General features: G+C 44.3%; 1 protein-coding gene across 4 annotated transcripts in view; it reads left to right on the forward strand.

Annotated features, from left to right (window-relative positions):
- The window catches only part of LOC119393528 (sex peptide receptor), a 199512-nt gene that overhangs the window by 116557 nt on the left and 59845 nt on the right, over nucleotides 1-23110 (forward strand). For all 4 annotated transcript variants that reach the window (XM_049416272.1, XM_049416271.1, XM_049416273.1 and 1 more), the window contains one exon: nucleotides 9462-9539. The gene's annotated coding sequence lies outside the window, so the exon portion shown is untranslated. The remainder of the gene's footprint in view (nucleotides 1-9461; nucleotides 9540-23110) is intronic.

Consider the following 23110-nt stretch of genomic DNA (forward strand, 5'->3'; position numbering starts at 1 on the left):
ACATAATATAAAGAGTGTGAAACATCGTGTATATATTAAACATCAAACTTTTATTGTACTGTTGGTTTACGTGGTCCCTTCATTATCACTTGTGATCGGTGAAATGCAAGGAAGAAGTCCGCTCCCGAGCGAAAGAGCGCCAAGAGCGACCGCATTCCCCGCTCGCCCTGTGCGAATTAAAGGCAAGGCTAGAGGGAAGACAGGACGCGCGTTCCACGACGCGAGGTCGGTAGCATGCCCAACGAAAGCCAACGGAACGCGATCGTGCAAGTGCTCCGGCTTCGCATCGCCTCATGGTTCCATTTAGCGTCCCAAAACCAAATATATTGCTCAAGGTGTGCCTTGCGTTTTTCGTAGAAATAATTTCTTTATCATGTACATTAAGACGAAAAGTTGAAAGCTCACTAGAGTGTATCGCCCGCAAAGTATGTCTTTTAGTGTGATTTAACTCTCGTACGGCAGGGTCCTCGCGCCGCTGCCGGTCCACCTCGCCCGTTGACGAACGGGCGAAGTGGCTGCATACAACTACTACTACTACACTTTAAGAAAAACATCTGGCGTTCTTTCGTTCTGCTTTTACAAAACATCTGGCGTCTTTCGTTGGTTTATTTCATCAATCAACGGCGTTTTGAACAAAATTTTTATTGTTTAATCACGCACAGGAGAAATCTCACCAGGCACTACCTTGGAGGTAAACAATGGCTGCTAATGGGAATGAGAGACAGAAGAAGTCGGCTTTTAGCTAACACTTACACTTCTACTTCTACTAACGTTTCCTACTGGAACATGCCAATGGCTGCTAATGGGGAATGAGAGACAGAAGAATTCGGCTTTTAGTTAACGCGCACGCTGCGAATTTTTTATTGTTCAACAACGCACAGGAGAAATCTCCCACCGGCACCACCTTGGAGGTCAAAGCGTAAGACTTGTTACGCACTACTACGATGACGACGACTACGAGGGACGAACGGGTGCCGCCTTAAGGAGCTTCGCCCCTAAAAGAGCTCACTCTAACATAAGCTGCACGAAATAAGGATGCGATCGCTTTTTATACCAGCTACTCAGAACAGCGAAAGTGATTAGCGCGTTAGAAATGTACTGCACGGTGACAGTAAGATAATTCGAAGTTAATAGATCAAATAGCAATCTTACGCTTAGCTTTTTGTTTGCTAGTTTTATTACTGGCTTTCAGTCGTTGCGGGCGCAAGAAAGTCTCACTTGCCGAAACGGGCACAACGACATGGCACCCCTGCGATCGAGCGCATTTTTTTTATCGGTCGTGCGTCCGTGCGAAAGCGTCCGCACTGAATCATTCAGACGGCGAACTGGCAAATCGAATTTTCGTCGATAGTTCCGCGCCGGCATTCCGTTCATCTCGGCAGGCGATACTGAGTTCAACTGTGCTGCGAGCCTGGACGGGACGCTTTCTGCGCAAACTACCAAGGAACGGGGGACCTGTCATGCACGAAAACAAAAACGGGAAACAAAGGGAAAGCGGAACCGCATTTTCCTGGGAGTTACGCAGCGAGGGACGTCGTATTGACAGTGCACACGGGCCGCCTTCGTAGTCACTGTCGTGCGAGCTTTTCATATATTTTTCTTGGACTACTCTGGCAGGAATCTCGAGTCCTTCGGAAACAACGAGGAAAAAATCCATGGAAGGCAGATGGGAAAGCACTGAGCGCTCGTATTTGCGCTTGATTACGGAGGAAAATCCCGCGTCCGTGTCTGTTTTCATTCTCTGGTTCCGAATTCTCGTGAGACGTCGGCATCTCTTTCTTTCTTACTTCGCGTATCCAAGACAACGTATATGTTTGCTAGATTGCTTGACCTTTCGCAAGCAGCAATATTTGTAGCTGCCTTAGACTGTCCTCGTTCTCAGCTTAACCTCTAGCGACAGTTTCAGTGATGCTCAGTGGAACATGTCCGCGTCTTTATCTCCACTGCCTTCGTTTTTACTGCGCTAGTGGTAGAGCCTTCCTAACTGACACTTTTGTCTAACTCGAGCCTTGTCTACGCCGTTTAGAACTCCGAGTCATGATAAGGGCTTGGAAAGAAGACACGGCTATCTTCCGGCTCACCTAGTTGAAGAAAGTCAGCGTTCCGTCACGTAACCAAGCCAAGACAATCCGAGCCGCTAATGATGGGACTGTACGCGTCAAGGCTATATATAGCAGGGGTGCCGCGAAATAGTTCCATGCTTGACGTACCAGTTAATCTGGCGGTCGTCAACCCGTGCCACTTAATTAGAGGCGGGTTTGGGCTCTTGATGAGGACAATGCAGGAAGCCGACTAAATCAAACCGCTGTAAATTACCGCTAACGTGAAGAGTTAACAGTGGAGTGGGATCGACGTCACTTTAGGTCGAACGCTCACTCAGCACCTGCTTTCTGCCGGTAGTTAAAGAGCCTGAGCCACAGCGAGTTATTTCGCTTGTTCCTTTGCCGACCACCGCATTGTACAGTTCTCAACCACGGCGGGATGCCCACAGTGTACGAAACAGGCAGGAATGTTACTAAAAGTGCTTCGTCATCAGATTGTTATGTTACGTTATGTTATGTTATGTTATGTTATTTGACTCTTAACTTGTATCGGATAATTTTCCGTTCGCATAATAAAAAAAGGAATAATCAAACTAAGGAACTGATGGTGCGCTCGCCTTGCTTAAAGAGCCTAAGCCGCCACCAGTTCATTCTTTTCATTTATTTGTAACTGTTGGTTGTGCCTACTTCTCAACCCATGCGTGACGCCAGCTACATCTATCATACCAAAATGCCTTCCGATTAGATGCATATTTCGATGCTTGTCATATTGCAACTGAGTATTAGGGGCGACGCTCCTTAAGGTATTGGCGTATCGGCGTGCATCGTTGTCTGCTGTCGCGGCTAGCATTGTCGTCCGCTCCATTTGCTTGAGCGCAAGAGAGGGCGCCACCGCCTCAGCGCACGCCGTATGGCGAGAGAGCGAACGGTGCGCGTTGGCTATGGAAACGCTCTTTCAGCGATGAAAGCTAACTACCAGCTCGCAAGGACCGAGAACACACCCTCACTCGCGAGATACAACGCCGACGCAGACAGCGTCTGCTAGCGAGTTTCTTGATTAAAAAAAAAAAACAGTCTGCTCGCACTGCACAACCATTAACGGCCACCCCGTATATACATATATATATATATATATATACATATATATATATATATATATATATATATATATATATATATATATATATATATATATATATATATATATATATACATATATATATATATATATATATTGGTTCTTGCCCTGCAATGTAGTGCCGGTGGGAGATTTCTCTTGTGCCTAGTTAAACAAAAAATGTTTCGCAGCGTGCACGTTAACTAAAAGCGGACTGCTCCAAGTCGAACAGTTTGGGCTTTCCGAGTATTCAGATAATGTGTTTTAAAAGCTAAAGGTGTTAGAAATCAATGCTTCTAATGCAAGTTGAGGGTTATACTCTGAATCATAGTTATCCAGTATAAGTCAATTTAAAATAACAGGCATTTAAGTTTCAGCAGGATTAATGAAAAGTAATTCAGTAAGTTCATTGAAAGAGCAGACTCTTTTCTTGTGAACAGCTAGAATAGTTGCGGCACTTGGCGGAGATGATCACAACCGCGCGCTTCTTTCTACGTTGCCTCCGAGGTCCGCTTCGGCGGCGCGACGGAGGAACACACCGGGGCACACGAAGGCCGACGTGCGATTGCCACCACTAGACACCTAACTTAAGGATAAGGGTCGACTCCAATTTTAATATTTTATCTTTGTTACTTAAAATCTTCCTCCTTGTACCAAGTACCACCACCTAAGCAAAAGTGCTAAAGATGTAGTCAACAAACTGGTAATGTATATATATCTATGTACATATGCCAATGTTCTGTCAAAGCACAGTAAGGGAAGCTGGTCTAACAGAGAGGCTGACTGAGCTATCGGTAACTTGCGCTTCGTCGTAAAAAACTCCACAGGTGGGCATGCGCCACAGGAATTGGGCAAGTACCACTACCGAATACAGCAGGTGCGAGCGTTAAGCGAAAACTCGGCTCGGCGAAGTGGAGCATGTGAAACACGTGAAAGAGAGAGAGAGAGAGAGAGAGCGACAGAGAGAAAGAAAAATAGAGAGAAATAAAGGGAATAGAGACATAAAGCGATAAATAGACAGAGAAAGACATAGAAAGACTCGAGAAAAGAGAACGAAAGAGAGAAATAATAACAAACAAAGAAAGAGAGAGAAAGAAGCAGAGAGAGAAAGAGAGAGAAATCAGTAGAAAGGAATACAGAAAGACAAGGAAAGACATAGAAACAGAGAGTAAGAATTATGAAGAAACATACACGAAAGAGAGATAAAAAAACGCAGAGAACAAAATAGAAACAAAAAAGCGACAAAGAGAAACAAAAAAAAGAGAGAGAGAGAGGGAGAAAGAAAGGGAAGAAAGGGAAATAAAGACAGAAAGAGCGAGAAAGAGAAAAAAAAGAAAGAAAGCGAAAAAACAAGAAATAAATGGCGAAGCTTCCACTAAGTCGCGCAAGGTTTGAAAGAGCGAAGCTGGACGATTCAGGGGCCGAATTCACAAAAGTTCTCTTTCGTAAGTGCGTTTTCTTATTGGTCAGCCGGCATCGCTAATGATATGTCCCGCATCGTGATTGGCTTAAATATTCTCTCACGAAACTTTTTAGCATAAGATGTTTTTCTGGATACGCTCCCTGAAGTGTAATCTGGTGGCTTCTAGGTTGCTGCAAGGCTTCAGCTAGGTGATGCTAGGTTGTTTCTATAGGTTGCTTCTCATGGCAGAGAGGTTCGAGTTAAACCACAAAAAGTCACAGACACGACACGGATGTCCAAACTCCAGAGACAGAAACTCGCGCTGAAACCGGACGTTCGAACCTCCCATAAATCTACGGGCACATCGTCGTTCGCGTATGGCTTCCACCGCTTCGGGGTCTTCTCGCAGCCGCTGTTGCCTTTCCCATTCCCTATAGTATTCTCTCGTTGTTCGTACCGGTTGAAGCACTTCGCACAGATGCTTCAGCGAAGCTGAAACCTGCAGCCACGGCGTTTATCGCTAGGTTAATCCCGATGGTTTATTAAAGCTTTTCTCATTTACTCGTTACGTCTGTCTAGAAATCTTAATTGGTGTTTGCCGCTCGTCTGTTGCCTTCTTCATATTTAAAGGACCAGCGGTGAGTAGTGAAATTCGCCCAATTGCTGTCGCGCGTACCCGTTATAGGTGGGGGTTACATTGCCTTTTTATGCAGATTTGTACACCCCAATGTTTTTACGGCCGGCTTAAACAACTTCGCTGTTAAAAAATAAAGAGAAACAAGGAAAGCCACCCAGCTGCGCTCTCCGTTCAGGCTTGGCACCACCAGTGGGAAGTTGCGACAATTTATTTGCTTCGATAATGACAACAAAAATATGCTCCTGTACTTCCGGACATCCTAATGCACACGCATCGCCGATAGGAGTCAGTGTATGCGCGTCATAGCTAGGTTGCGGCACATCACATGACTTCCAAAATATTCTGAGCGCCAATATTCTGAGCTTGGTGTTCAAGCTGTTGTGCTATGAATGTCTCGAACAGCATGCCGGATTTTTCATGCCGGATCAGGGGCTTTGTTACACGCGCAGAAAGGTGAGAACAAAAGGAAACATGATCCGCGAAAGAAAAGGTGGAGTAATATTTTGCCTCGAGAAGGACAAATGATTCAACTAAAGAGCTTTAAACGCTGAACGTTCTGTTTTTGCGTCGCTCGGGCCTAGGGGTACGATTTCAGATCTTCGCCGATTCTGATATCGCAGCGACATCCTAAATATTTCGGGAATGCTGTTGGAACCCGTGTTCCCCTTGGGAGCTGAGATTCTTCCTTCTTCGAGTTTTCATTCGCTGCTTTTCAACGTTAGAATAATGCAAAACAGCTTCGCAAATGAGATTCATTTGCATAGAGAGCGCCAGATAGTGGTAAAAAATGCATAAGATGGTAGAAGCAAGACAAATATATAAGAGACATTATAAATACCTTCTGCATACCCCCTGCTTCCCCCTCACCCAAGCTCTCACGTTAGCGCCTACACTAAGTCAACGTTGTTCGTGTCGTTTAATACGGCGCCCTGTGCTTGTCACCCTAATGAGTCTGGGGAAAATGACCTTCCTTCCCGCGTTTGTATATGCGATATTCTTTTTTTTTTCTACTTTATCTTGGCCCGCCCGAGCAGCGTTGCCTAATGTCGGTCTGGGTGGCTGCCTCCTTTCGTATTCGCGGGCGTCTGGCATGTTTAACGTAAGAATGGCTACGTTGCTTATGCGTCATCGTAGTGCGGGGTCGTCCTTGACATTGCGTAATAAGGCGGCTCTCGGGACAAGACACAGCGTAGAAATGCACGAGAGAGGAATGCCGTGGCAACGTCGTACTTCAAGCCTACGTCTATTCCTTCTGTCTGTTATCTTCATGGTGCTAGCGGTTCACGGACAAAACCTTTTTGCTTGCAGTTCTGAACCCTCTTTGCCGTGCTGGATTAGAAAAAAAAGACTGCAGAAACATCTCCCACTACGGGCATTTAGAACAGCTAAAAGCGTCCCTTAAGCATTCTCTGTGAAGCATTACTGTCGGTTAATGGACTTTTGATGACTTCGTGACTTGACGACACGGGATTTAGGGGCGGTGATGTAGATGCGAGGCCAGAGGATGCGGCGGGAGCTTTTATTCTGACCTGCAAAGTGTAACGATGAAGCCTGCGAGCTGGAAGGGTTACCTAAGCTTTTAACCTTTCTCCAGAAATCACAATAGAGGGAACTTATGGCTGACAGGATGAGAGCCTGAGTGACACTTCACGGCGTGTACGCGGTAGCTTTGTATAAACCCACACGTGAGTTCCCCAACTTGTAGTTACGCAATCTCTTCAGGGTATATACTCATATAAATGAAGAAGCTTGAAGCCGGACAACTTGCGATAAAAACCCGTCGTTCGATTGCACTGTGTCATAAACTTCAACGTTCAGCGTCAAGGTAGCCTTGTGTTCTTACTCTATGGCAACGTGGCAGTTTTTCCTTTTGCTTAATATCTCCAGACCTTCAATAACAAATTTATGATAGGTTTTTTTACGAGAACTTGCAGTCAAGGCCTTTTACTGAGGTAGATCACCTTACTTTGCGAAAATAAGTTTCGTAATGTACAGGTGTCCAAAATATCTTACGAAAACAATTTTCTGATCAGTAACCGGCCCTAGCTTTGATGACGTAGACATTTATTATGTGCCACGCGTTGTACTTTATTGCTTGAAAAATCCATTGTATCGCGCAGTCGAAAATAAAATGATTATGAAATAACAGTAAGTGATTTTTGCAATGTTTTGTGTCGTTGGTAAACGTACATACTCGAATGAATTAATTATTCATGCGAGAACGACAGAACATAGATTGTAGTTTGTCATAAACGATACATAGGCAAGCAGTTGCAGTCTAAGCCATCGATGTTGAGCCGATTACATTTTGTCGCCTTGCATTCACTGCCACTTGCAGATCACTACTAAGAACACTTGATGATTAATGGCATTAGACCGCAGACAAGTTAGTTTAAAGAAACTTCTGGACCCGTGGCCAACAAGAGACTTGTAGAAGTGCGCTTTAATAGCATTCCAGATTTTTCTGGAGGATAGTGGAATCTCTGGCCATTACTAACGCATTTAAGCTTTTGTTTTAACTTCACAGCGTATATTTATGTGGCTGTTGACTATATTTGTCTTGAAGGATATGTTATGTATGTTAGGTTTTATTTTAATGTCACCCTGTATATACATATATGTGGTTTTCGACTATGTTGTCTTCACTGCTATGTTATGTCTTTACGTGACAAAGTGTCATAGTCTTCTTCAAGTTGTATGTTGTGTATGCAGCATATTTCGTATGTTCGGAAATTTTGGACCCCGTATGATATAGGTTCGACACCTCTAAGATCTAAGGAGTAGCTGGTGCCTTATTTGTGCACCAATATGTTCATATATCATGCCAATATAAAAGCACACCAGCTAATTACGCCTTAATTTAGCACAGGCGTTCGACAGCAAGCAATATTGGGAAAGGTAACTCACTTTTTGACTCCTGGCTGTGGCCAACAGTTGAAAAGCCAAGTCGGACACGGAGATTTTCTGTTCTTTTGAATAGGGACTCGTGCTTCATAACATAGGTTAGGTGGTGTCTTCAAAAGCTGGGCACTGTTTGCATTCGCGAATATTAAGCACAAACTTAATTATTAAGTCGAAAGCCTTAGATGTCTCATGAAACCCGAAAAGTAACCGTCGGCGGCGTCGACGTCAATACGGATGGTGCAAAAAATTGAACGCGTGGCTCTATGCCCGTGATCACAGACGACGTCGCAATGACGCCACGGACCGCTGAAATTTGTGACGTCATCATGACGTGTTGACATAAAGCCATTTAAAGACGTCATCACATGACATCATGTGATGACGATAAATGATGAGTGATACAACTGACTGACGCCGTGAGCCTAATTTAATGCGTGTCTCACACTGCGGCTTGTTATGTCCTGCAAGTAGTGTGGTTCGCGAATGTATAACTTAATGCAGTACCAAGTGTGCAGCTGCAGCCTTTCGTCTTCAAGTGTTACGTAAAAGAACATGCTGCGATTTTTTTTAGTTTTTTGTAATCCGGTGTCAGATGTAATCACGATTCTTGTAAGATCGCGCTCTGCTAGCACTAGAACTATTCCGTTAAAGCGGTAAAAGCGGATTACATTTTCATGCGAGGCGTCCACAGCACCAGTGCAATCGTTGGCAGAAAACGGCAAGTGGACGTTCTTTTTTAAAGACGATAGTCTTTCTTAGGATACTTGAACGCCGAAATTTTGGACTATCTGTCTTTCTGTCTGTCCGTCGGTCTGTCTGTCTGTCACACGATTCAGCCACCCGGCCAACGTTTAACCACTTGCTGAACGCCCAGCCATCTTGAACTGGTAGCTGCGCTCATACTTGTGACCATTGTCGATCAAAAAGCAAATATTACCCATATCTGAGGCGCAACATCAATACGTAAGTATTAGGTGGTGTGTTCCTTTACTAAAAAATACATAGATACGTAATTCTAAAGACCCTAGTGTTTCTTAGGCAGCGCTGAAAATGCGACACTATGCACGAAAAAGCCCTCCCCCGACGATATGGTGCTGCCACCTGGCAGTGGCCCTGGGTTCTGCACAAGCTCATGTTTCCCGACGCCACTGCCAGATGGCGTCCATATCTCATGAAGCGCCTCCTCTATTTTATCAATGCAGACAGATGCGTCAGATTCAACATAGAGCAGGCGCTGTCTGAGACAAAGCAAAACATAAATGAGTTTGTCAAAGAGCTTTCCGTCTGTGACATAATTTGCAAGTACTGCTTAACTCGAAAAAAAAAATGAACGTTCATTCAGCACCCTACACTACGCAGGTCACCTGATCTTTTCGCCCTAGCTTCACGATTGGTCGCCATGCAGCGGCTTCGGAGGAGACGATTCTTCACGAGATAGTGAGTACCATTCAGTAGAGTTTTCCTTTGTTCCATAGAGTTTCCTACAAAATTTACTAGAGGGAACTGCGGCGCTGCGATCATTCAGCCACCATGGGAATGATGGGTAGTACATGGATTTGCCTAGTCTTCGTGCTTGCGGCGTCCAACGCGCTTGCGGCTTTGTTAATTCTGGTGTTATATATATATATATATATATATATATATATATATAATAGAATTAGAGAAATGCAGGGAGGTCAACCAGAATTATAGCATCCGGTTTGCAACCCTACACTAAGGGGAGGGGAAAGGGAAAGAACAAGGCGTTCTCTCTCCACACGCCTCTCGCTCGGAGGAGGTCACGCGGGCTTTTAGGACGGGTCTTGCGAAAGTCCTGCAAGGTCTCGCAAAGTACTGCACGAAAGTCGCAAGTCTCGCAGAGGGGACCGCCAACACAGCCACATAATCTTCTCGCTTTAATTATTTTTGTTGAACCATCACCAAGGGCCGTTAAGTATAATAATAATTATTATTTTTGCGGTTTAACGTCAAAACATCACGATATGATTATGAAGGACGCCGTAGTGGAAGGCTCCGGAAATTTCGACCTCGTGTGGTTCTCTCACGTGCACCTAAATTTAAGTAACGGGCCTCAAGCATTTTCTCCTCCATTGAAAAATGCGGCCGCCGCTGCCGGGATTCGATCCCACGACCTTCAGGTCAGCAGTCGAGCACCATAACCACTCGACCACCGTGGCGAATAAGGGCCGTTAAGTACCGACATGAAGAGATAACTGCATATGGACATCTGATACTTTGGTGATTTCCAGAAGAACTTCCTTTCCGAAAGCCAGCGCGTCGAGACGCGTGGCGTGTTGTAACAGCGTGTACTGAGCGTCATCGAGTTGCCGTTGTGCTATTCGCACATTACAACGATATTTGACACTAGTCAATTTCTACTGCAATTTTTGCTCACGCCCAATCTCCCGAGTGCAGAGTAGCCAACCGTAAAGTAATGATTGGCTTTGCTGCCATTCCTCTCTTACACTGTGTTGCCATTTTTCCCTCAGCATGGACGTCTTGCGTTAACAAAATCAAAAGTGTTAATTATTTCAAGTCAGTATAAAGTGAAAAACATTGGAAAGCTTGACAAAAGAATTATTTACTTTAAAAAGCCCGAGTAATAAATCATGTCACTTCACTACAACACAAGGACTGTATGTACCCTTATGTACCAGACCCGAGGTGGATGCAAAAGTATAAATTTAATCACAAAAAGAAAAAAGAAAACAAATTAAGTGCCACACCTACAATCAAAATCAACAAGATATTTATTTAAGCCTCCGCTATGGTCTATATCTCTGCCTCTGCGAACTGCGCGAGCACTCGAGTACTACTACATTTTTTTTATTTCGCTTGGAAATAAAAAGACGTAAAAAAGTAAAAATACGAGAGAAAGAGAGCACCACGGGAAATGCCACCGTTAGGAAGACAGCCGCCCACGAGAAAGAGTGATCTATTCGCAGGCGTTCATCAGAAGGCTCTCACGACAGCATGCGGAATGCCCGAACCCGCTCCGAAGGCGCACTAACTCTCGCGTTAACGGCTCCTTGTCGTGGTCGTTTCCTGTCAAATGAACGGTTCCGTCGCCGCCTATATTTCAGAGCTCCATTGCCCCACCTTACCTTGCGGTTCGCAGTCATACTCAGCTTTCCGAACACGCTGCCTCGGGACGCATTTCTTGGTTTGTACTTCGCTCCCGGCACAGTTGTCAAAATAAAAAATAAAATGAAGACTGTGTTTCGAGATAGATGGCGCTGTCGCCGGACAAGATGAATTCTCCGAGGAGAATGGCCTTCAGGCGACCACAAAAAACTCGAGGTGCAACCATAAAGAGACTGTTTTTCCTTGCCAGCTGTTGACACCTGTTAGTTTTATCTGCTTCTATACTGCATATTTATTTGCTCTTGTCACAGGCCGTACTTTGTACTGAATGATGTGTATTGTTGAGTTAAATATAATGCTCGTTTCATGTTTGAAGTGTAATAAACGTAATGCTGTGAAACCCTATTATGCCGAACTCTGGTAAATTGAATTATCCTTCCCATAGCACTATTTTGGAACAGGACAATGCTTTAATGTCATTTTGTAGGAAAATATACGGATACATCGAACAAATATAGCCGGTACACCTCACCGGGCGGCACGAAATGCCCCAAGAAGTTGGCTTTTTCCCACCGCATGCATTGGATGGATGGATGGATGCTATGAGCGTCCCCTTTATAACGGGGCGGTGACATGTCTGCCACCAGGCTCGAAGGATAAAAAAAGAAAAAAAAAAGAAAAAACTTCTTTGTTTCATGTTCTCCTAATGCCTTATCTACATTGATTAAATCTATGTTATTATAACAAAAAATATAAATTCACAGTCCATCTCTCTGCCTCTTAAGGCAGAATAACCTTTTTTCCCCCAATTATTTATTTTTGTACTTTATCTCTACTTTTCTGCCACCAACACTCTAACCGTCTCTTACTTATTTCTATCGCGGGCGTGTTCAGCTTTCCATTGTTGTCCCTAAAACCCAAGGCTTCATGTAGACTCGTGCCCACACGTATACCTGGGTGAATATCGCCACATTCAATCAGTACATGTTCCATCGTTTCCTTAGTTCCCCCGCAGCATGTACATAGTTCTTCTTCGTTACTGAATCTCGCTTTATAACTACGCGTTCTAAGGCTGTGCGGAAGCGCGAGCGGCGCCAATGCGGACGAAATGGTTTAGACGCCCGACGAGTGCGCACAGCTGCGTCGAAGATATTAAGGCGCTGTTTACATCGATACTGTAATTCCTCGCGCATAACTAGCTCCTGCATAAGACCAGTGCAGCGCACAGCAAACTGCAGAAAAATAAAAAAAATAAAAAACGCATTGCTGTGAAATTGCCTTCCCTGCATTATCTTGAAGCCGTGCCGCGAAGCCAACTTGCACATCGAAAATACGGTAAATTCCTGACGAGCTTTATATGAAATTAAACAATATATCAAACTATTACCGTTCTTTTGCGAGCCCGATATATGTGGGTTTTACTGTAACAATAATCACTTAATAACGTTTATGACGTTAAGAAATATTAAGTGCAAACAATAATAATTTCTTCGGTATTAGGTGCCAAGATCACGATATGATTGTGAGACACGCTGAAGTGGGAGACTACGGATTAATTTAGACCACCTGGTTTTTTTATGTACGCCTCAATCTAAGCACACGGGTGTTCTCTGCATTTCGCCCGCATCGAATTGCGGCCGCGGTGACCGGGAATCGAACCCGCGCCCTCGAGGTTTACAGTGTGACACCTTACGAGCTAGGCTACCACGGCGGGTGCTTTTAAGTTAACCACTATATGATAACGAGGCACGCCGTGATGGGGGATTGCGGATTAATTTTGACCACTAGGATATCTTTAACGGGCACCCAAATCGAAACCCAATCGAAATGCAGCCGCGATTGGCCGGGAATCGAACCCACGTCTTCAAGCTCAGCAGCGCAACTTATTAGGCACTAAACAACGACGACGGGCTTTATGAAAAAGAGGGCTCAAATTCTTACTCCGAAGTGAAATCTTCCTTGATAACATGCAGACTCAATACGGATCATGGCTGCAGTGTTTAACAGTGCGGCTTCTGCCGACGTCGTCTGCAGTTTCATGTCGGTCAATGATACACGCGAAGCCACTTCCTCTCAGGTCACGTTAAACTAAGCTTATAAAGCTGGCACGACATTTTTGAAAGTTCGCTCCGCCTTCTGGAAGCGGCACTCGTCTTGTAGAGTGCACGAGATCGGCGCACGCATTTCCTTCAGGTTAGGCTTCATTTTTGAGATCTGAGCATTATATTTTCATCTTATTTGTACTGCAGCCGAGAGATAAAACTAATCGAGAGCTATCATCTCGTCATGGAAGCGGACATCCGCACTTGTACAATGCCTGATGTCGTAATGGTCAAGCGTTGTGTCCGTGCATAAATTTCAAGTTCCAATATAATTCAATAAAATAATACATATAGGACCGTTATGAAAGAGGAAATTGTTCCACATGACATAATTTCATGACCTACGAATTGTTTATGCATGTACTCTGACGTGCAGCAGTACTGGCAGAGACATGTCGTGGCAGATGCAGATGCTGCCGCGCAAACCGTTTGAGACATTTCGTGTGTTCACTTTTGCCACGTCACTCGGAGCGCTCATTCAAGACGAAGCGCTTTGCTTCCGACATGCTCACAAAGCGCGTTTTATGTAAGGCCAGGTACGATTTTAACGAAAGCAACGTAGGGGAAATTTGTGAACCACGTTGCATAGGACTATGGGAATAAAAGAAATACTTCTTTCTTAAAGTATGACGGAGCTGGGAGCACACGTTAAAAGAAGAGCTCCCATAGTTTAGGAAGAAATATGCCAAGGCGACCTTCCACTATGCATCGGGTAACTGATGAAAGTGAGCAAACCTTAACAAACTAAGAAATGCGAACGAATATAAATATTAAAATACATAAAGGCGATCCAACAAAAGTACCTCTGCCTATACAATGACCTCAATACCAAAAGTTAATCAGTATAATAGATAATCAATAAATAAAATAAATTATTTCTAGGTAGCACGACACGTCGCCTCCGATATTTATATATCGAGAACGAAAAATCTACGGTAGATGTTCCTTGTCACTTTGTTAGGACAGCCTTTAAATTTACGCGCTGCCTCAAAAAAACTTCAAATATCGACTGAAAGAGGTAAAACTATTCGCACAGTAATGCAGAAGGAAGTCCAGTGCTCTTTGTAATAATTCCGATTTGCTAACGTAGTCTCTTCTATCTCCTTTGATTATACCGACAGGTAAGCCTATTTTCCTTAATATTTAAGAACAGTTAAAAAATGCAGCGTACTATCCATAGAGTTAATATACTGACTCTAGAGGAAACGCTCCCCATAGGGCCCATTCATTGAAACCTATAACCGCATGGGTTCCGCCATGATGGAACAAAACGAACGTTGCCAGACCCTGAGACGCTCGCTATATTTGACGGTACTAGTCAGTTTTAATCTACCAACCTAAGCCAGCTACGCGCTGTTCAGGGAACATCGGCTGTGTTTTGATGCGTGAAGCCGTGTGTTAGTGTAGCGTTATCTGTGCAGATGGCCCGATTGATAACAGTTAACATTTCCACCTGTTTGTGCATGATTTTTACTAGGCACTCCCTACCAAAGTTTCTCCGTTCGCTGGCACAAAGGTCACTCGACAGATTCGCAGCTCGAAGCAAAGTGCGTATGCCGTGGTCGCGCCGTGCTTCGACTTGCAATGACGAGACACCTGTATCCACGTTCTTTTTCAGCTCATTGCTGCCGTACTTCAGCGCATAGTGCCATAAAGCAGAACAATGTCGATTGCAGCATGCAGCGGCGAATGTGAGTGAGAAGTCACCCGAAAGCTTCAATCAAAACTAAAGATACACGGCATACGAAATTTTCTCGCCGTTAAAATGACTAAAAAAAGAACATCGGTTGCGCCTGGTTGGTACCTTACTTTCAGTGCTTGTCTCATCTCTTCTTTGCCGTCCGTCCTGGTCTGCACTGAAGTTTTCAGCTTGAAAGAAAAAAGGGCTGTCACATGAAGTCGAGTGGTACGTGGCAACAGAAAACGCGCACAACGGGACACTACGACAGCTACAAGATACCCGACGTAAACGAAGTTTTAGGAGCTTTAAGACGACGCGGAAACCGGTGCAATCGGCCGAAAGAGCACTCTCAACTGTTGGTGTTGACATGGTGGCGCCATCTAGTAAAGCAGCCTGCAAACCCTGCTTTCTGCGCACAGTAAATTGCATAAATAACCGTCGTATTCTTTCGTAAAAGTATTCAAAATAAACACAAAACAATATCCGCGCGTTTTTAATTGTGCAAGTGCTTCTTTGGGATTGATATGTGATGGCAAGAATGACAACGTTCCAAGATGTCAGCGTTCTTGTGGTTAGTGGTTTCGCGGCCCAGCTTTTCCTCTAGAGTCAGTATATTACCTCTATGGTACTATCCGCAGCAAAAGTTTGCGGGATCTGCAGCACTTGGCTGAGCGCCGAAAAACTGCATTGCTGCGCCACCTACCGTCACACGGCGTGGTGTTGAGGTTATCGGCCGGGGCCGATAGCCTCCTGCAACTATTAGCTCCTGCAACGGCTCGTTGGCGGAGCTAATCGCGGAGGCCATGGCCGATAGCTTCGACATCACGCCGTGGGACGGTAGGTGGCGCAGCAATGCAGTTTTCCTTCGCTCCGCCACGCGCTGCTTATCGTGCAAACTTTTGCAGCCGACAGTGCCTCCCAAAGCATAATGCATGGGTGAAGACACAGAAAAAAAATCACCTCGAAGCTGACGCACAAGGAAACGAATTCACCAAATTGTAACTTCACTTCGAGTTGTCGACTGCCTTGTCGTCACCTTGCAGCTTACTAGCTTCGGGTTAGTTCACATGGCGTTTTAAGTACCCCCGAGAAACGCGATGGTTGTGAGTTCGGTTCCCGAAAGAGGACGAACCAATTTTGTTCGAGATATTTCTGAGAATGTAATTCGTGTTGCTCCTGTAGTTTTGTGAGCGATGACAAATCTTTGAACAGAAGGTGTCCATGGAACAAGGGGAGTCGCGGGCTCCAGGCTCCTGTTCAAGGCCTTTTATTCTCTACAGTTTCCATCTTCCCCTGAACTTTACTTGGATTTCATGTAGCTTCAATTCCGCGGTAATATTGTGGACTACAGAGCTTAAATTTTTATAAAACTTCCATTACCTTGCATGCTTCCGCGTAACTCATTTGCACAGCGTATGCATTCACGAATACGGTTTTACGAAATTGGTCCTCACACTTTTAACAGGTTCCACAGTGCGGCTTGACGAATGCAACAATAAATTACAGTAATCGTTTGGCGATGTTCAAAAAGAAACACCTGCTTCGCGTGAATAATTTGCATATTCAGAAGTGTGAATACGCTGTGCATATATCTGAAATATTGGAAGGTGAACTCGAACGCGATGGTTTCCGCTCGCTCTACTCTGCCTAATAGAAAGAGAATTACCTCTGCAACCCTCGTCTGTTGCCATTTTTATTCCGTATTCGAGAAGATACTCAATGATATGATGAAATCCAAGTTTCAAGTGTGCGCGATGTACTTCAAGTCTTCGTTCGGAGTGATACATATTCACAAAAGTAAATGAGATAAAGTGCATTGCCTGAATGGTTTCGTAAATTTTCTGTAAATCTTATACGGCCCGTCCGATATTTCTTGCTCTGCCGGAAAGGACGCCTCGTGGGAGAAAAATTAAACATTTAAATAAGGCCCTGAAGCATTGAAGAGTTACCGAGAGCTCTATTTATAGCAACCGAATTGCACCCTCGGGCGTGCTCTGCCGTGTTTGCGAGAACGCTCCGTCATTTAGAATAGAACAACCTCTCAAGAAAGGTTCGACGACGAACGTGGGTTCAAGAGCAAATGCGTGGTAACGAAATAGTTGTTTTTTTGCTAGTATTTATATAAAGCTACAAATAAACATTTTCTAGTCCATCAGCTCCAAGTCGAAATGAGACCTCACCTAAATTACGGTTATTATTAGAATTTTTGAAAGTTTGCGCCATCACTGTCATGCAATAAATTAACTACTTTTGTTTGATTTTGGGTACATCAGGGGCCCAATGTTACTGGAAGATCTCTCCCCAAGAAAATGTAGACTATCATACCGCTGTAACGTCGAATTCGCGTCCCCGTATTCGCCTGCCGTCAGCTGGGGCTGTCTGGACACACCAGAGGGAAGTCCTAGTGATTTGCAAAATGTGCGCGAGGAGCGTGAAATATGTTCGCGCACTAAGTTTGGCATGTCCAAACAGCCTACGCATATTACTCAGCGGTTCAAAAACATGTTCGCCGAACAAAGCGCTGGCAGTGCGAAGTTTTCTAGGGGCGACAGATGGCGTGCTTCCGACTCCGTATCCCGCATAAATGCATACAAATCTGGCTCCCACTTACTCCGGAAGAAGCCATTTCAGCTTGCGATGAAGAACAGACTGTAAGAAAGGCGGGTGCGGCAGATCTACCTCAATATAGGGCCTACGCATGGCCTCCGCGTCAGAAGTTAAACTTGTCCAACACAGAACGTTGCGAGTGTCTAAACGTACATTAGCTGCACTTTTCGCACTGAGGCTTTGTCTGCAAATAAACGATCCCTTCTCCGTTTCTCGCACTCCCAGCGTGCGTTACAGCGCTGTTCTTCTTTTTTATTTACGCGATAAAATAGAAGAGGTTCGCACCCGTATTTGGCACCGGCTAGACCTTGCCGCTAAGTATAAAAAAGGAAGATGTCACAAAATACAGCACACACAGCAGCACAGCAGATGTATACAAGACAGTACAGAGTCAGCGCACGAATACAATGCAAAAGTACCGTTCTTATTTGTATTATTGCTCGACTGACTACAAGAAATGTAGGAATGCGTGTACTGCATATAGGCCTCAGACTCTTTCTTTCTTTCTTTCTTTCTTTCTTTCTTTCTTTCTTTCTTTCTTTCTTTCTTTCTTTCTTTCTTTCTTTCTTTCTTTCTTTTTCTATTTATTTATTTATTTATTTATTTATTTATCTATCTATTTATTTATTTATCTATTTACTTATTTATTTGAATGCAATAGGAATAGCTTATTTCGCCACCTTCAGGTTCCTATGGGTACGAGCTGCTTTGTCACGAAGTAAAACAGATATATACCTGACATTGTTTCCATCCCCGTTTCCGTAGTATCCTCTGGCATTCATAAAGAGAGAACAGACACTGTCTGTGGTCTATTGAAAATATCGAGCTGTTTATCCCCAGCAATGACTTAAGGTGTGTGCCGTTATTGTTAGCTTGAACTCGGTGCACAAAATAGGCGCGCGAATGTACCAGCGTTCGATAAAGAAAGCTTCGGCTAATGCGCAGGTACGTACATCAGACGACAGTACCTTTTACGAATGTGCTAGGGCCCATTCTTGAAAAGCTCCAGCAAAGTGACGTTGCGAAATAATGCAGGCGCGACATATCATCAGCATGAGTGAAGCTGAACGTGGGTTGCCGAGTGGCTTGGACACCTAAGTGTCCGCGATGCGCTACATTAATTCAGTCTGATTGTGTGCGCAGTATAGATTGTGTGTGCAGTATGATTGTGTGCGCAGTGTGATTGTGCGCGCCCCATCGTGTCAAAGAAGTCCCCTCGCAGGCTGTGCTCGTTGCTTAAAGCGGATTTTGCGGCACTACTCAATAGACGACATTCGGCGTTACTGCGTTCTGCGCGATGTTTTCTTCCAGAGCAACGGTATACAAGCCCCTGAAGCGCAAACAATGATTTTTCCAAGTAGTTATCTTACAGAGCCTGAAAATTTTGTCAACGCCTTGTACGTAATGTCTGCCTGGTTACATCAAAAATGTCTACGTGAAGTGCGTCTTGGTGAAGAGTGGCCGATAGTGTTCTTTATGTGAAAGTGTTATAGCCGTTGTAAAATCACGTAGAAGTCGCAGAGACATAGGCTTGCCTGCATTTGGATGAGGTGGCTTCCTGTAAGCGGCCTTATACGGAAAGCGACACTGTCACCGAAAGTGACCGTCCGAGAATATGACCCTTACACAGCTGCAAAGAGGTTGAAAAATGGAGGCTAGCGAGACATCTTGTAGTAGCTGCGCTCACAACCAGGAATAGGTCAGTGTATACTTATCACGAAACACGCAAAATTGCTATTTCATTAGGCTTAGCGATAAGTAAAGGGAGTTTCATATCTTAAAACGAACGAAACCGTGCACGTTACACAGTTGCTAGTGCGTCGCTTTTGGAAATCTTGTGTTTCGTCGTTTTCGTGCTCAGATTTAGCGCTTCCAGCCCGTCGCGGTGTCTCATGTGTTGACTCGTCCTAGGCGCCCACGAGAATTCGCACCCACGAACGCTGCCACATGAAGCATTAAACCTCACATTACTTACTGAATTCCTCGCAATGCAAAAAGTGCACTAAGAACTATGGATTCTAAAGTCTTTCCACGCGTATCTGCCTTATAGTGGTCAGTGGACAGTAGGATGAGAAGGCGTTAAAGCGGGCGTAGTGTTTCTGTAATGCGTGGATTATCAAATCCCTGCGAATAAATTTCGCTTGGAGAGCTAAGTTTATTTTAACAAAATTAAACTTATTGTAACAAAATTAAATTTATTTTAACCAATTGAAATTTAACAAAGTCTAAAAGCACTAGCACTTATTAAACTTCATTTTAGTTATACCTAGGCGAAGAGGCTATGGGTATGAACATTTCTCACGAAAAAAAATAAAAATAGAAACAGATTAACGTGAGAAAGTAAGAAAGGGAAAGAAGAAATCAATGGTATATGACGTAGGCCGTGGACGTAGGCTTAGTACAAGGCAGTTAAGCTAGAAACTTGCAAAAATATGAATACGAGTGAAGTTAGATACTTTGGTGCTCCGACTCTTCGCACCGAATAATTAGGCGAGTTTCGGAATCGTCTTATTGGACTAGCTCAGTTTATAAAGCCGTCAAAACTTTTGAGTACGCGCAGACTATAGAGAAATTACATGTTCCGCGCTCCAGCAGTAATCGTTCCATTAGTTTCATCATTTCTGCGCGCTCCTAGGGACCGCATCATTTCCACAACGGATGTATACCCTTCTAATATAATCTGACTCGGTGGCTTGCACTGCCAGCTACGTTAATAACTAACTATATGGCTGTAAGCCCAACCGCACGTCGGGCTTCCTTTGATCGCACATGCAGATTCCCTTTTCCCTGAAAGCGAGATGATCCTCGCAGTCAAATTTACGAGGCGATAACTGTTGCAGTAATGGGCGTCTGACGCAAAACATTTCCCAATGTGCTGCCCACGCCGGGAAGATTACATCTGGTTATCCTAGCACAACACAAATGCTCTTTCGCCATCTCATCCTGGAAATGACCACACGCGCGAGCCTGTTTTCAATTTGAGCTGTGAAACCAGCAGACCGGCTATTCATGTTTCGTAAAGTGTGCTCTGCATCGCGTGCGCGGTGCGTTCGCTATTACCACAACTTATTCGTCGAACCTATGAGAGGATGAAGCGTAAGCCGCTGTCGCCGAACGAAGTGCCTCTTCCAAATACCTAATAGCACGCAAAGAACGACCGTAGTACAGGACGTAACCTTTTACGGAAACTGAGCTTGGAAATATAGCATACGAAACGTTGAGTGACTATAACGGTCGTAAAGTAGTAATGCTAACAAACGTTTCCTTTACTGACGGAACACTAGTATACCAGATCGTCGCGTGTGTCGAGGGATGCGTCCGAAAACTATAATGTCGATATTTCTATGTTTATTATATTACATCCAAATGTAAATGTTTTTAAATATAAGTGATTGTGATTATCGTTCCTTACGATTTATGCTTACAATCTTAATGAGAGAATATTTAGAGATCGCTCCGGCTATTGGTACAAATATAATTTGCATGACGATAATTTTACCGCATAACATAGTTTATAAATAATAAAGCTACGATCTCCTTTGCAAATAAAATGCTGACGTTTGATGCACACACATCCCATTAACAGTGTACTTGCTCGCCTATAGAAGATACATTCACTACATAGCGAAAATTATATATATATATATATATATTTTTCTAAAATGAGTACAGAAAAAACAACGACGAAAAAACCGGTGAACCGTCGTGCTGACTACTTAAGGAAAATGCTCCTGTGCCACGCCCAATATCGAACCCTGCAGTTTCCGCACGGGCTGCACAGAATAAACAAACCGAAGCGTGCTGTTTGAGCGCGAGTAGAGTCTGGCCACCGTAGTTCCCTTAGCGTAGCACAGATCATCAACGTCGGCACGAGTACGCCTGTCACGTTCCGCCAATCGACATGTCGCCGCGTCTGCTGCAATTGACGGCCGTGCTTCATGGGCGGCAATACACATGCACCGACAACCCGAGCAAATATAGAGGCGGGGTGAAAGGGGGGGGGGGGGGGGGGGGCGTATAGAACAACGCAGCAAATCCAATGAAGTTAACCAAGTTGCAGCTGGTTTGCTACAACGCACAGTGTAACAGTGAGAATGGGTAGGAAAAACCATAGGACGTGCATCGCATTCGCCAAACTAGTGGGCTTGTTCCGAAACAAACAGAAATAAGCGTAACACTTCAACAAGGAGCGAGTTTGTTAAAAGCATGCGTAGGAATGGCATGATGTAACCTACTGCGTGGTGCTACCGTATATTAGAAGGATGCCTCTCTTTTTGATGTCCGAGTCTATACTTTACGAATAAACTAAGCATTGTCTATCGTAGTCCAACGCTGCATTGGTTAAATATTGGGAAATACGTTTTTAGTCCTATTTAAAGGACTTGGAGTGGGCACTTATGAAACTAATTGTGTAAGCAAATGAGTGAGTGAGTGAGTGAGTGAGTGAGTGAGTGAGTGAGTGAGTGAGTGAGTGAGTGAGTGAGTGAGTGAGTGAGTGAGTGAGTGAGTGAGTGAGTGAGTGAGTGAGTGAGTGAGTGAGTGAGTGAGTGAGTGAGTGAGTGAGTGAGTGAGTGAGTGAGTGAGTGAGTGAGTGAGTGAGCGAGCGAGCGAGCGAGCAGACCTTGGCGGCTGGCACACTTATGCACACTTTTTATAAAAATCAGTAATCGGGACTAAGGACTTAACTTTATTCGAATTATACTCTAGGAAAGCCGTGTTAAATCTCGTGGAGCAATATTTTCGTTATTTGAAACAAAACATACTCAATGCCTACACTATATAGGGGGTAGTCAACTGTCAACGTTTGTGAAAACTCAGAAAAATGAAACTTCAGTGGCGCCGAAATAAAAGAAAAGGAAAAAGAAATTCGGGAGGGGCGAAGCATGCAGGGAAGGGTGTTTCAGCGTCACTAACGCGAAACCTGTGGAGGGGCGAAGCATGATGTGTACGCCGGTGTTTCCCACAGCAAAATCACTACTAATGGGCAATTAGAGACAGAAGAAAGATTAAACACAGAGACCCGCAGTCTTCTTTTAGTTAACGTTCACGCCGCGAATCTTTATTGTTCAACTAAGCACAAGAGAAATCTCCCACCGGCACTACATTGCCCATCAAAATCCACTGCCTGCATTAACGGGGTGGCCGGTGAGCGATTGTGCAGCGCGAGCAGTCGGTTTTTAAAGACGATAGTCTTTCTTGGGGAACTTAAACGCAGAAATTTTGGTCTGTCTTTCTGTCTGTCTGTCTTTCTGTTTGTCGGCACGTCCCTCGATTCAGCCACTCGGCCAAAGTTGAACCACTTGCCCAAGGGCCAGCCGTCTTGAACTGGTACGGCTGTTTATACTTGTGAACGTTGTCGATCAAAAAGTAAATTCATGCATATCTGAGGTGCAACATCACTAGGTAAGTATTAGGTGGCGTGTTCCTTTAATAGAAAATGCATACATACGTAATTTTAAGGACCCTAGTTTCTTAAGCTGCGCTGAAAGTGCATCAGAATGGAAGCTTGAGCGAGTTGGTATGCGTTCATCTTT

Source organism: Rhipicephalus sanguineus, chromosome 5, assembly GCF_013339695.2.
Source record: "Rhipicephalus sanguineus isolate Rsan-2018 chromosome 5, BIME_Rsan_1.4, whole genome shotgun sequence".
NCBI lineage: Eukaryota > Metazoa > Arthropoda > Arachnida > Ixodida > Ixodidae > Rhipicephalus > Rhipicephalus sanguineus.